Below are 15000 nucleotides of genomic sequence, written 5' to 3'. Positions count from 1 at the left end.
ACTTGTATTAATGAAGTTTATTTTTAAGATTTTATAAGAACTACTTTTTTTTTCTTTTCATTTTCAGAAACATTCAGATCGGATATAGAAATGCACAGAGGTAGATACAACAGTGAATCTGTGTATGCTATGAACATTATCTAAAATGGTATTGAAAGGTAGAGAAAAAAAAAAATAGAGTTTTTGGGGGGATAGGTTGGAGAGGGAGAAGAGGCAAGGGGGGAAGGTTGAGGTTGTTGCCCAGGAGTCAGAGGAGTAGCTGGAGTAAGGTGCGTTGGAAGGAGAGGCAGCTGCTAGCTTTCAATATGTGGACTCTGTGATCGCAAGCTCAACTTCACAGGAATTCCTGCTCACCTAAATAATGTTTAAACCTGGCTACAATCCGGAGGAGCCCCTAACCATCGGCCTGAGGATATACAAGCTTCCTCAATTAATGGTTGAGGCTAGATCCAAGTGGCCTAAGGGACCTTTTCCGTCAGGGGGAGGAGCCACGGCACAAGGGGGGAGGAGCTACGCCAGCGGGACAGTTGCTCTTGTATCCACGCCACCAACTATTACCTTTAGTAATTAGGTGCCGAGCGAAGCGAGCCACCGTGCCCGAAGCGTGGCGAGCGTACTTTTCGGGTACCTTGTTCGGCCGTAGCTCCTCCCCCTGGTGACGGGTCTCCACCCCTAGGTACGTCAGAAGGTCCCTTCTCCCACTCCGATATAGAATCAACCGTCAATTAATGTTCAGCATTGCCTTTACTTACTCCTTAAAATTGAAAATATATATTTTTTAATAACTGAAACAGGCCACCGATTCTTGCTCAAGTAATACATGTGTTAGAGCAATACTTTTTTTTTTTCTCTAATATTTATATATGGGAGTATATAGTCCACTGAGCTTTTCCAGGTTCTTGAACACTACATTATGCAACTGTGATTGCCATGTTAATTGATTTATTCATTGCAGCTTGTATCGAAACCTTAAAAAGTATCCATAACCTTTGTACTGTAATTGAACCTCAAAGGTCACACAGTCCATGTTGAGTGCCAAGCACCCTTGGTGTACTGTTCATGTGTACTCTTCTATGTTAGACGCGTCTTTTATGTAAGTGTGACTTTTAGGTTCGGTACATGGCTAGGCAAAATAATATAAAATGGTCATTGGGAAGTATTCATTTAGTTAGGAAGCTTCGAAGATGATGGTGAAAAGTAGTTTATTAATCCTCCACTAGGGGTGCTCATCAGACATCACCTGGCATCCCGGCCACTAAGATGTCCTACCAATTTAATCCTCTGTTGTACATCTACAATAATTAGCAGATGTGCTGTTTGTTGACCTCACAATTTCCATACAGCCGCAGTTCCCTTAATTGTTCTTGATTTAATTTAGTATGAATTTTGGAAAGAGAACGATTACAAACCCACTCATGGAAATATTTATGCATCTGCTGTTCTGTAATATCTTGCATAATGACCACAAAATGCTGTCCAAGTTGTATATTGAAGAGTGTTAAGCATTTAATTTAGCTAACAATAAAATAAACAGAAGTCTAGTTGAAATAACACTTAGCAACTTCTCATAAACATCACTTTCAAACAGTTGAACTTGTATACACTGGAGTGGAAAAACAACATGCGCTGAAGTGTAGGTAATTTGACCTCTTCAGGGGAAATCTGATGAGATGCCGCCTAGGGGCAGATTCAGGTAAGTGTGAGGTTCCAAGACCACGTGCGTCTGAGCACATATCTGGGTACTATGGTAGGGAAATCTTCCCTGTGTTTTTGCTCACACATCTCTGGGAGATGAGTATAGAACAAGCAAATTGTTCCTGCCCACGTAGCCTTTGTATGCAAGGTTCCAATGGAACCTCCCGACTAATTGAATCTGCCTCACTATGTATTATGTTGTCATTCATTCGGTAATAAATGACTGATAGATGAAGGGTTCCCAAAGTGGTCACAATTTTTTTTTTTTTTTTTGTCGCCAAAAAGACATCCAAATATATTTCAAGAAGCAGAGTTGGTTCTAGGCAACTGCTAGGGGCATCTGAATAGCCTAGGGCAGTGGTTCCCGTCCTCAAGGCATCCCAACAATCCAGTTTATAAGGATAACCATGCATAGGGGACTTAATTAGTGCCTGAGTCAGGTTGATTATACCATCTGTGCACAAGCAGGGATATCCCTAAAACCTGGACTTTTGGGTTGCCTTGAGGACTGCGTTTGGGAACCACTGACCTAGGGACATCTGGGAAGGCTGGACATCTAAATTCCAATTAGCAATTGTTGGCTGTAGCTTTATTGCAGCCACTGTTGCTTTATTGCGGTGGCTGGTGCAATAAAGTTTTTTTTTTTTTTGTTCACTGTGGCACAGCGTGAGGGACATTATGACATCACACAGCACCGCTGAGAGAGGCAGAGCAAAGAACACTCAGTGGTGGGCAGCCAGAAGATAGCGGCGGGCAGCCAGAAGACATCAAAGAAAGCAAGTGTATTGGCTGGAGAGGCACTTGTGTGAGCTGGGCCGGAGTCTGCAGGGATTTATTCATGTTTGAGATAATATATAGTGTGCACTATTTTAACCAGGGCAGATTAAGGCTAGTGAAGGCCCTGGCACAACTAAGTTGTGGGGGCCCCCACCGCTGTCACTACTATGCCTATTAGGGAAATGAGAGAGAGATGGAGAGGGGAGAGAGTGTCAGAGAGAGAATGTGGGTGTCAGTGGGAAAGGGAGCAAGTTGGAGAGAGGGGAGTATGGGAGGGAGAGCGAGTAGGAGACAGGGGAAGTGTGTCAGGGAGAGAAAGTATGGGGGGGGGGGGGGGGGGGTTGCAAGTGAGAGAGACACTGCCTGTTACAGCACCAGGGGCCTAATTCTGATCTGATCGCAGCAGAAAATTTGTTAGCTAATGGGTAAAACCATGTGCACTGCAGGGGAGGGGGGGGGGGGCAGATATAACATGTGCAGAGAGAGTTATATTTGGGTGGGGTGTGTTTAAACTGAAATCTAAATTGCAGTGTAAAAATAAAGCAGACCGTATTTACCCTGCACAGAAACAAAATAACCCACCCAAATCTAACTCTCTCTGCACATGTTACCTCTGCATCCCCCTGCAGTGCACATGGTTTTGCCTATTGGCTAACAAATTTGCTGCTGCGATCAGATCTGAATTAAGCCCCAGGTCTCTGATGGTGGCAAGCACTTCACAGCATTAGGTCCAACCTCCTCCAAGTACACCCGAAAATTGCGGCAGTATGTCTGAGGGGTCGAGGCTTAGACGGTCAGTCACACAAACTCGCTGTAGAGATGAAGACAAAGCGGTATCCGTCTCAAAAGATAAAATTCATCCTTCACTAACTGCGCTGCCGTCGGGAGCTAGCAAGGTAGGGTGCATAGTGGGTAATCCAGCCTTGATTTTAACAACGTTCTAGAGCTGGGCTGGAGAGATACAAAGGGGGATGAGGTGGTTTGGGATGGGGAGCATAACACCACAAGGCCATGCCCTCTGAGACCATACCCCTTCTGCAAGGCCATGCCCCTTTTTTTTATGTGTGCGCTTACCTTCGGCGCACACAAAAGGCCCCACATAGAGGGGGCACCAAACAAAGCATCTTTGCCTAGGGCACCAAATTTTGCAGGCCTGTCTCTAGAAAGAAGAGAAAGTAAACCTAGAACTTACCTCTGTGTGTCTACCTTTCTGTGTGTAGAGGTTCCCACAGTATACCCTGTAGGGGCAGCCAGGTCTAACTTGGTGATAATCTATTTTCCCTTGATAACGTAATTATCAAGGACATCAGTAAAGGGGGGTACTCACGGGAGAGATGTGTGCTGAGCGATCTTAACACAGACCGCTCAGCACACATCTCTCACCCCGCTCAGCACAGCGCGATGTGCTGAGCGAGGAGGAATGCCGACGGGGGGCCGCTCACTTCACACAACGGTGAAGTGAGCGACCCGCTAGATTGAGCCTGCATGCAGGCTCAATCTAGCACCGGCGATAGCGATGTGCGGGGCCGCGCATCGCTATCGCTGGAGGGCATACACACGGCAGATCCGTGCTTAAAATCTAAGCAATCTAGCAAGATTGCTTAGATTTTAAGCACGGATCTCTCCGTGTGTACCCCCCTTTAGGCAGATCAGCCACCATGTGGTTAGATGGATACTTCATGCCATTTGGTGCACTGGATTAATGACCAGACCATATGGAGAGTGCATTCGAATGATGACCCCACACACTGTGAGATCTTAGTCATCATTCCTCTGCACTGTCTGTTATCGATAGACATCTGATAGAAACCTGTGGCACTCCAGCTTCTGTGGAACTACACATTCCAGCATGCACTGCTACAATTCTAGTTTGAACTAACAGCAAGTCATGGGGGCAGATGTATTAACCTGGAGAAGGCATAAGGAAGTGATAAACCAGTGATATGTGCAAGGTGATAAACGCACCAGCCAATCCGCTTCAATATGCAAATTTACAGGTTGGAGCTGACTAACTGGTGCGTTCATCACCTTGCATTTATCACTGGTTTATCACTTCCTTATGCCTTCTCCAGGTTAATACATCTGCCCCATGGTCGGATGTGTAGTTCCACAGCGGCTGGGGTTGCCTACCCCTATGATGGAGTATGAGTAGATGTTAAATGAGATTGGTGGTGATTTTTCAGCCACATACATTGTGATGTGTCTGTACTGAGATGTGCTGGGTCTAACTGGCTGTTGTATTTACTGCATATGTATCAATACCTTAGCCTGGCTTGGACCAATATCAACATATTGTTCTGCTGCAAATCAGTAACTAAGGGGTCTATTTTCTAAGCCCTGTATGGAGATAAAGTACGCAGCCAATCAGCTCCTAACTGTCATTTTTCAAACCCAGCCTATGATATTTGCAGTTACACACTGATTGGCTGGTACTTTATCTCCATTCAAGGCAGACTTGCCTACTCTCCCGGATTCCGCGGGAGACACCCGGTTTCTCGGGTAGTCCCCCGCAGCCCTGGAAGAGTGGGCACCCCTCCCGCATTCTGCCCACTTACTGGGAAAGTGGGCTGAATGGGGAGCTAAACAGTGCTGAATCGGGGACCAGGCGGAAGGGGGTGGGGCTTAATGACGCGATTATATGCTAATCGTGTCATTGAAGCTCCGCCCATATGCAAATACCGCCCAATCGCGGTATTTGCTTGTGGAGTGGGCGGGGCCTGATGACGTAATTGTCCCGGGCCCGCCTCCGTCGCCACCCACCTGCTTCTCCTCTCCGACTCCGAGTATCTCCCGGAGAGGAGAGAAGAAAAGTAGGTAAGTATGATTCAAGGCTTAGTAAATAGACCCCTTATTGATAGACATGAGTAGTTGCTACAGCTTAGAATTGTGGACACCTTTATTCCACCAATACACAGACTTTTTGTGCAACCCCCTAGCCACATGTAGGTTTGAGCCTATGCCACGATGGTAACTTCTGCTACTAGGCCATTTGTCCCCTCGCCCTTGCACATATTATTGCCAGCCATTTTAGGAATGAGCTTGGCTTCCTTGCTGGCTGAAGCACTTTATAAGATGAGGCAGCGTCTTGATAATATATTGTATATATCTGTATAGAGCTTTTCTCCCAGCTCTTTGTCTGTCAGAACTGGGCACGCTCGATTAGACTGCAGAAATCATCTTTGGCCAAATATTCCTGCATTATGCGGTATAAATCTTGAGATAATTGACATATTTTGCCATTTTTTTGTATATAATAACAATGAATAGAAATATTATTTTATATTCGGTGTCCCGCATGGTATATTTCAATATTGCTCTGTTCAGCTTGTGCCGTTTATACCTTTTTATTATTATTTTTTTCATGGTGAATATTTGGCAGTACGTTTAGCCTCAAATATGTATAACAAGGATAATTTAACATTTCAGTATTTCAAATGCTGGGATCCCGACCGGATCCAGATTGAGCATTACGCAGTGCAGGATCTGCATGTGTAAGACCTTGGGTTTAACTTTTTGCCATTACAGTGATTGAGGACATTCCACGGCTGGAATCCACTGATATACCTGGCTGTTTATAATGTACTACACTAGATTATAATTTACTCACACTATAAGGTTTCACTAAACTGTGTTGCATCCAAGGCATCTGACTCTTTGCTGGGCAATGGGAGCTGCATTATTGTACTGGGCAGAAGAATAGCAGCCATGTTGTGTGCTTGTCTTTTAGGATGTGTAATGTGCTGGTGAGTGATTTGTTGAGTGTGGCCAGGTATGGAGGTCCCTGGGTCAGATTTTGCACCAGGATCCTATTGCAATGCCAGTGCACCGAAGTGTTCTTATAGGACAGCTTGGTGCTTGTTTAATTGCTTTCTTGAGTACCGTGGTCCCTATTTTCTAGAGCCTGTGTTGTGGCAGATCGGATTGAACAGAGGGCACAATGTGACTGAAATGCAAATAGCATTCGGTGTGTATATAGGGGAAATGGCTGAGTAATGTTTGCTAGAGTGAGGACTTCCTTTTTAGTGTGGAGAACCTAAAATGTCATGCCGTGCATTGGGGGGTGGGGGGGGGGGGGGCTTCTTTTCGTGGAGTCACAGGTAGTTTAAGCTTATGAGACCACAAGGCTCATATTTGTAGCAGTGTAAAGAGTGGAGAAGTTGCCCAATTAACTTGAGCCAATTACCTTTGAGAAAGCATTTATCAAGTGCATTCTGTATTTAGCTAGTAGTACAGCGCTGATCAATATGTGTCCACCAGATGGACAGAACTGCTCTAGAAAGGTTCTAGCAATGGTGGTCTCCACATTAGCATTACAAAATGTAACGGAGCAACATTGCAGATTGAACCTATCATCTCTACTGAAAGCGTAATTCTGTGGTCACTAGCTGTAGTTTCCCAGCATACAGCCTACATATATGTATGTTTTCTTATAGCTTTCTGCTCACTGAAAAGTGAATGATGCTATACCATTTGATTTGAAGGTGTATAGCAGGGATGGGGAACCTTCGGCTCTCCAGCTGTTGTTGAACTACACATGCCAGCATGCCTTGCTACAGTTTTGCTATTTAGCCATACAAAAACTGTTGCAAGGCATGCTGGGATGTGTAGTTCAACAACAGCTGGGGGGCCGAAGGTTCCCCATCCCTGGTGTATAGGGTACACACCAGTGTAACAGGACTGGCAATGGTTTCCTCAGCCCAAACCGTCTGCTTTGGCTGTTTAAGTTGTGGTTTGCAAACACATGAGGAAATGAAACAAAAGTTTGCACATAGGAAGACGAGTAGTGAGAATGAGTGAAACTGCAATATGCTGTCACATGCAGTAAGGGCACTACAGCTCTTGGTTCATTATAAAACCCTAAAATGGCAATATGATTTCTGTTAATGGAAGATAAAGAGCAAGTAATTCCATTATGTAACCTTTAAAATACATATATACTAGCTGTTCTACCCGTTCTTTGCACGGGAGTTTCTGATTTTCGCGGTTGTAAATATAAATGAGTTAAAAAATTTGGTAAATCTACAGAGCTGTAAATTTTAGACGTCTTAATGTAAGTAAATATTAATCCATGGTTCTTCGTGTTACCCGAGGAGCATCCGTAGCAGACACCGTAAAAAGTGACAGGATCATTTTTGTAATTTGTTAAATTCTACACACTGGAGGTGCAGTCCAAATTTTGATCCGATTGTCCGTTTGGCCGATATCGTTCCCGCAACGCAAGCCACGCATCGGTATTGACATAATAGTGTCAACACCCTTTTCATCCCCTTAGGGGAGGTTTATTAAAATTCTAATTATGTTGTTTTCCTATTTCCCACCTGCAGAATACCTATGTTACATTTTATCTTCCTAACATATCAGGAAGTAAGAGGATTAGTGATGGGTCAGTGGGTGAGTGAACGCTTTCGCATTTATATGTATACACAGTATAGATATTGTACATTACTGAGCTCAGCCTCAGTACTATTTGAGCCCTGATAAAGCCTAATATTTATCTTACTTAAAACCCTTTAAGAGGTCAAAGAACACAGTACGCTATTGGCGTATGGAATACCATAAGGGTACGCACGTTGCGTAACAATCGCTTAGCCGTGGTCGAGACGCTCAAGCGTCACGTTCGCTCACGGCCAAGAGATCACAGGCAGGCACGCTATTGGCTGCCGACTAACGTAATGATACGCTATTAGCGTAGCGGGCGCTCGGGACCACGAGGAGATCACCAGCGGCGCAGACGCTCACAATGTTAAACCTTTATAACTATACCATAAACAATGTACTTATACTGTAAACCCTTGCGTAGTGATAAGGTAAAAATGCAACACAGTGTAAGCTGGTTTACACTAAAGCTGTTTGAGCGATAGAGACGTTCCTATTACCCACTGCAATATAATGAACACACACACTACCGGTCTAAGGGTCTAACGCCTTTTAAGGAGATGAATGAACGTTCAAAAAGAATAATACAATACAAGTCATACACTACAATATAACATAGACTACCTAACCAGATAACTACACATGAAATACAATAACCGTACAATAACAATATAAGAGAAACGAGAGAGAAAGAGAAGAGAGAGAGAGAGACATATGGCTCACAATAACAAGAAAGACAATATGATTGCGGAGAAAACTTACGCACAAAGGGAAACAATCGCATGCGCCTCTGGATATCCAGCTCCCGATTATCAGCAATGAGAACCGTTGAAGAGAATAGAGAGCTGGCCCAGATCGGCTTGTCCTTTTATACCCTACACATAATACTGTACAATGGTCCCTATATTCTTATTGTTCATTGGACACAGGAATTCGTCTTCGCATTATAACAAAAGGTCATAGGTTGATTCATACAGGTGGGCTGTGACTATTTCCAACTGCTCAGGTGGGTGGGAAACTAGGTTTCCCGCCGCATGGATAATAAAGTGCAAATATAGTAAAAGTCCATAAACTTCTTATGTCCATAACTATTCGCACGAGCGATTAATCCGCTTCAAACCAACACCGGAATATTGCTAATTAAATACTCTTCCGATGGATACTAAACACCACTGTATAACCCTTGTCTGACCCTTCGTATCAAACAAAGAGGGATCTCTCTGTCTATGAACATGCTACATTAACTAAACTTTCAGATTCTATCAAAGGGACCATAATCTACAAAATACATTATATGGTGAAAATATGTAACGATCGAGTCGCACGCTAGGCTCACATAAACTCTACCGTAAATGCGCATACCGTGCGCCTGCGGGTGCACATAACAGCGAGTATGCGCACGCACGGGAGAGCGTACGCATGCGCAGCGCGGACATGTATGAGGTGCAAATATGGCAGTGTGCATCATGATATTTTTCTGACTTTGACAGTCCACCCTTTGGCAGTCACAAATAACTGCCACTTCCTAAAACATTTCAAAAAGAGAAAAATATATGTCATGTGTAAATACATTTCTATGATTGGGTAGGGGAGGAGAGGAGAAGGTAGGAAAAGGGTATGACCTAGTGAGATAGCAGAAGCATGTGTGTATGAATCCATGTTTGGAGGGGTCATGTATCATCGTGCCGTACGTGTTTTAAATCAAGCTTCGAGGTATTGCGAAGTATACATTTGAATTCCTTCTTATCCCGTGGTACGGGTCTGTGGATGGGCTGTCAAACTTTACAGAGCTCTCTTCGGCTTTTGATTGCAACAAAATGGGGGAGCACATTTTAGTTGATGATACATGAATGGGGGAATATGTGAATGCTGATATCTGTGCCGGTACTGCCTATCGACTATGTGTGTCATTACCTGAAGGTTGTAGAGATGAAGATAAGAAACAATTATGGTAAATGCAGTGGTATTCTATGTCAGGTTAATGAACATTTGTCGGTTGAAGTCTTGTCTGGTGTCTGTTGAATGCAGTCTTCTTTGGGCTTTTGCCAAAAAGTGCGGGCAAAAAGCTTTGTCAATGTCCATAGACTTACAAAAGTGTTGGGCTAGCGTAAATTTAAAATTTCTAGGGAAACTGGGGGTCTGTGGCATAGTTCATCAATTATCTGTGTACAAGGTTGTCAAAACTTCTTCTTTAATCCATCTGTTGTCTGTATACAGGATCGTCAAATTCCTCGTCCAAGTGGGTCTTTTTACCTTGGAGAAAAACAAAGGAGAAACGGGTGAAAGAAACGGACCGTAGAATCACATTTTCATCACATCAGTGTCTCTAACGTTGGGTCATAAATCAAATCCATTGGAATTATAATGTCCTCACTCCTTAAACTCATCACCTTAGTACTTCGTTTACACTTCGTTAAAGCCTGAACGCATCTAAATATCAAACCAATCGATATGACAACACCCAGGATACCTAGAAGAAACTTCCCTACATCCATTATGACTCCTTGAGCCCATTCTCCTAAACCAGAGAACCAATTTCGCGGGTTCAACCATGACACCCAGCTGGTCAGCTCATTACCCACAGCGGCAAGGGTGAGATTATGTCTCCTGCGAAATTCCCACTTTAATTGGAGAATGTCGTCCATCTTTTGTTCTATGACCTCGACCGGATCCTCGGTACTATTCGTAATATAAGTGCAGCATTTCACGCCGTACTGCGTTGCCAGTGTGACACAATACCCACCCGTCACAGCTGTGAGATAATTGAGAATCATCCTATGCTGAACCAGTTCTGTTTTATAAGCTTGGAGCTCCCTTCCAGTATACCTGAATGTGTCATCATACATTTCAGTGATATTGTCTAATAAATTTGCAAGCGCAGATATATATTTATAATTTATCACTCCTCTGGCGGTACGAGTGATATCTAACGCGATTAGGAATTGAATCCCGGTGGATTCACTGATCAGGTCAGAGGCCGGATGCTCTGTTCTCTCTATCAGGTGCCTTTTAACTATGTGCTCGTAATGAGTGTGAGTATAAGGAGCTTGGGCACTGCGGTGAATATCTTTCATTTTAGTATGTGATACAGTCATTACCTCAGGCAGTACTTTTCCAATATAACACAACCCTTCTGAGTTTGGGGCAAGCCACTTATACGCCTTCCTCCCGCATATGAAATATGCATCATCGGGGAGAACATATGGGACGGAGTAGGACATAACCATATTACACATTTTCCATGTGAAATTTCCTAACCCTAAGTCTCCCATCTGTCTAGTACACGTATCTGTTTGTATGATATGTGCACAGTATCCTGGTGATACCTCTCCAACTCTCATGGTCCTACTTCCTAGGGTATACCTATATCGGAAATATTTTCCACTACCGGCTATGTGGCGTATAAGTTCTGTATCTGTTGCTGGGTTTGTGGCAGAGTCATGTCTCTAATTGCTTGAATTCTATCAGCGGTCAGGTGTCTCAGTCCTTGTGTTAGACAGTGTCCCAGATATTTTACTTTAGGCTGGCATAATTGTAGTTTGTCTTTGGAAACCTTGTGTCCTGTGTCTGAAAGATGAAACAGGAGCTGTTTCGTATCCTTCAGGGACGCTTCCAGTGAATCTGAACACAGTAGTAAATAGTCTACGTACTGTATCAATATTGATCCACTCTCTGGTTGGAAAGACTGTAAACAATCATGCAAAGCCTGGGAAAATATACTTGGACTGTCTATGAAACCTTGCGGTAATCGAGTCCATGTGTATTGGACTCCTCTGTATGTAAATGCAAACAAATATTGGCTGTCAGGATGCAGAGGTACCGAGAAGAAAGCGGAGCAGAGGTCAATAACAGTGAAAAAAATAACAGTGGGAGGGATCTGCATAAGGATGACAGCTGGATTTGGCACTACGGGGAATTGACTCTCAACTATTTTGTTAATCCCCCTTAGATCCTGCACTAGCCTGTAACCCCTCCCCCCACTCTTTTTCACAGGGAAGATGGGACTATTGGCAGTGCTGGATGTTCTTACCAGAATGCCCTGTTGTAGCAAGCGCTCTATTATGGGATATACTCCTAACTCCACCTCTGGCTTCAGAGGGTATTGTGGGATTTTTGGAGCTATCCTACCATCTTTTACTTGCACAACTACTGGAGCTACGTTTGCCATTAATCCAGTGTCTTGTCCATCTTTAGTCCACAGTGACTCTGGTATTTGGGATGTCATTTCTTCTACCTGGGATGGATTCCTATTTAACATAACAGTGTGGGACATTAATTTTGATGGGGAGTCTAACATGTCTCGCACTTCCTGAGCGTGATTCTCAGGTATGTCTAAGAATACACCTTCAGGAGTACAATAAATAACACACCCCATTTTACACAATAAATCTCTTCCCAGGAGATTAGTCGTGCCGATGCCGCCAGCAAGAAGGAATGCTTGGTATGCAAAGGCCCTACTGTAACCTCTGCTGGTTTGCTAACAGGGTAGTGCTGGACTACTCCCGTTACTCGCATGGCTGGAATTGTCTTACCAGTGGTTCTCATGCCCACTGTCGAATTTATCACTGATTTGGCCGCCCCCGTATCTACAAGAAAGTTTAATGATTTACCAGCTACATCAATTGCAATTTCGGGTTCACTTCCAAGACTTGCAATCAATTTTACTGGCTGCAGATTACAGGTGTGGCCACACCCCTATTGGGTATGGTGACCTCCCTGAATCCCGCTGGCAGCAACTACTTGAGAGGGGGTTAACTGGGCACTACCAGAGGCTTGCCAGTCTCTGTTTGGGGGATATCTTTTTGTTTCCCCTGCATGTGGCTCATAACTCCGTTTCTGCGGACCCTGATCCCAATTTCATGTGTCATGTCGTTGTCTAGGGGGTTGATATGATTTTTGTGAATTTTTCGCTCTACAGTCTCGTGCCATGTGTCCCTGTCTATGACAAAAATAACAAGTTACCACATTTGACCTACCCACAGGGTTTGGTGATTTATACAAAGGTTGCCTTGTGGTCAGGGCCTGTATACTTACGGACATTAACTTATCACCTTGTAATTCCCTGTGTCTGGTGATATTCCGATCATGATCAACAGCTGCCTCTCTCAAAGTAGCCACCGACAGACCTCGCCAACATGGTTGCGTGGTCTGTACCCTTGTCTTTAATGCTTCTTTTAAACCATCCATTGGCACAGATACTGCTACTTCTCTATGATTTATGTTTGTTTTAATGTCTTCTATGCCTGTGTATTTAGCCATTTCTAGTAATGCCCTGTGAAAATATTCTGAAGCTGTCTCTGACTCTTTTTGTTTAATGGAGAAAATTTTGTTCCATTTAACTACAGCTGGAAAATACTCTTAATTGTAAATTTATTCTTTTTACATTGTCTTGGTTGTACACATCCGTAAGGGGTACATCCTGATCCAATCCACAGTCAGCTAAAAATTGAGCTGAGTCGACATTGGAGGGTAAACATGCCCTCAGCAATATCTGCCAGTCTTTGTTATTGGGCTCTACAGTGTTCCCTAGGTCTCTGATGTATTTCTGACTAGCAACTAGATCTTTTCTAGGATCAGGGAATTCAGACACTATGGTTCTTAATTCCATTCGGGAAAACGGGCTGTACATGGCAATGTTCCTGACAGGAGTGATTCCTGTAGTGTCAGTTTTCCCATTTGGCACTGCTATTACCCTAACGGGATTAAGTCTACTAACATCCTTCTGAATAGATTTTACAGCTTGTGGTGAAATGGTTTCAGCATAGTGTATGGTGCCGTACTTACCCGTTGATACGACCTCACCTGTCCCTCCGCTAGGGGCCTTTGATACTAATCTTACGGGTTGGGCCGTGCCCACTGCTGTTTCTGATATGGTGGCTGCTAGAGAGAGCGCCGATATTGTTGTCGATTCGTCCTCTTGATCACACTCCTGGGGAAAGTTTAGAACAGGGTACAACTTGCACGGGTTAATATTTGCATTAGTTAACTTATTAACATTATCCTTAACATTTATACAGTTACTAAGTGCTTGTTTATTACACCCTAGTGCGTCATTCTCCGCAACCAACTTCTCTCCCGTTATGTATGGTGGCGGTGGTGCCGTAGCTATCAGTTTCCTGATAGGGTTAGATCCCGCCGCCTGAGCCAGTCCTCTCTGTATTTCACCCTCCTGTTGCCATAACTGTAAATAATCATAATGTTTGATCCGTCTCTTTGTTGATTTTATGAGACATATCCTTCTCCTTAGATTTAGTAACACATCTGGGCTAAAGCTGCCTACTCTTGGGAACTTCTCCCCGTCATGTACAGTCATTCTTTCCCATTCATCACATAAAACCTCTGTGTGTGAACCGTATTTTTCACACATTACATACCTTGCCGACCCGATTGGTCGGTTTACTGAATCAACCCGAACCGAGGTTGATCACCCCCTACCCGAACAACTGGCCCCCATAACTTGCAGGTGTTGCTTTCACTACCTCTGACCTTCAATCAGGGTCTTCAGCGAACCCTTACAAAAACCAAAATGTTCAAGGTAGGTCGATGGTGAAGTTTACCGAGTACCCCACTCACTCGCCCACGCCGACCAATACGCCCACACACTGCTTTAGCGCTGGCGTACTCGACCTAGGGCCCCTATGAACCTTTGTTTACTGGAACATGCGAGTGTGATCCGCAGAGCATTAACCCTTTCCAGTAACTGTTGGTTGTTGGATAATTCCTGAGTGACCAGCGAACTTCCCTTAAAAAACATAAAAAATTACACAAATCACGTTAGAATGTACAAATAGCGTTTATGACCCCTTTCGTACGCAAATGGTACTGGGTCAAATTACTAACTAATGCACACAATTACGTGCGGTACAATCGTTCAGCACATAAGCAACTAATCTTATGTGCGGAGCGACCAGTGGAATCGAAATTTAGCAGCTGCGAATTCCTTCAGCCTGAGCTTTATGGCCTATATGGGTTCCACACCAACCCTTCCTGGTGTTGGGCTACTTGTCTCTATTTATAGCGGACTTCCTTGTCTGCTGTACCTGGACCTCCTGGTCTGTTCTGGACCTCCTGGTCTGTGCTACAGTATGACCTCCTGGTCTGCTATACTCTAATGCTCTTTGTATATTTAACAAGGGATGCCTCCCTAGCCAC

At 44.0% G+C, this 15000-nt stretch overlaps 1 protein-coding gene across 3 annotated transcripts in view; it reads left to right on the top strand.

Annotated features, from left to right (window-relative positions):
* Window positions 1–15000, top strand: part of COMMD1 (copper metabolism domain containing 1) — a 305031-nt gene that overhangs the window by 31645 nt on the left and 258386 nt on the right. Inside the window, exon 2 of one of the 3 annotated variants that reach the window (XM_063918484.1) lies at window positions 68–100. The exons of the other annotated variants lie outside the window; for them this stretch is intronic. The gene's annotated coding sequence lies outside the window, so the exon portion shown is untranslated. The remainder of the gene's footprint in view (window positions 1–67; window positions 101–15000) is intronic. 3 annotated transcript variants of the gene reach the window in all.

Source organism: Pseudophryne corroboree, chromosome 4 (assembly GCF_028390025.1).
Source record: "Pseudophryne corroboree isolate aPseCor3 chromosome 4, aPseCor3.hap2, whole genome shotgun sequence".
Lineage (NCBI taxonomy): Eukaryota > Metazoa > Chordata > Amphibia > Anura > Myobatrachidae > Pseudophryne > Pseudophryne corroboree.
The sequence above is the reverse complement of the archived record's forward strand: the minus strand, read 5'-3'. Positions and strand labels throughout refer to the sequence as shown.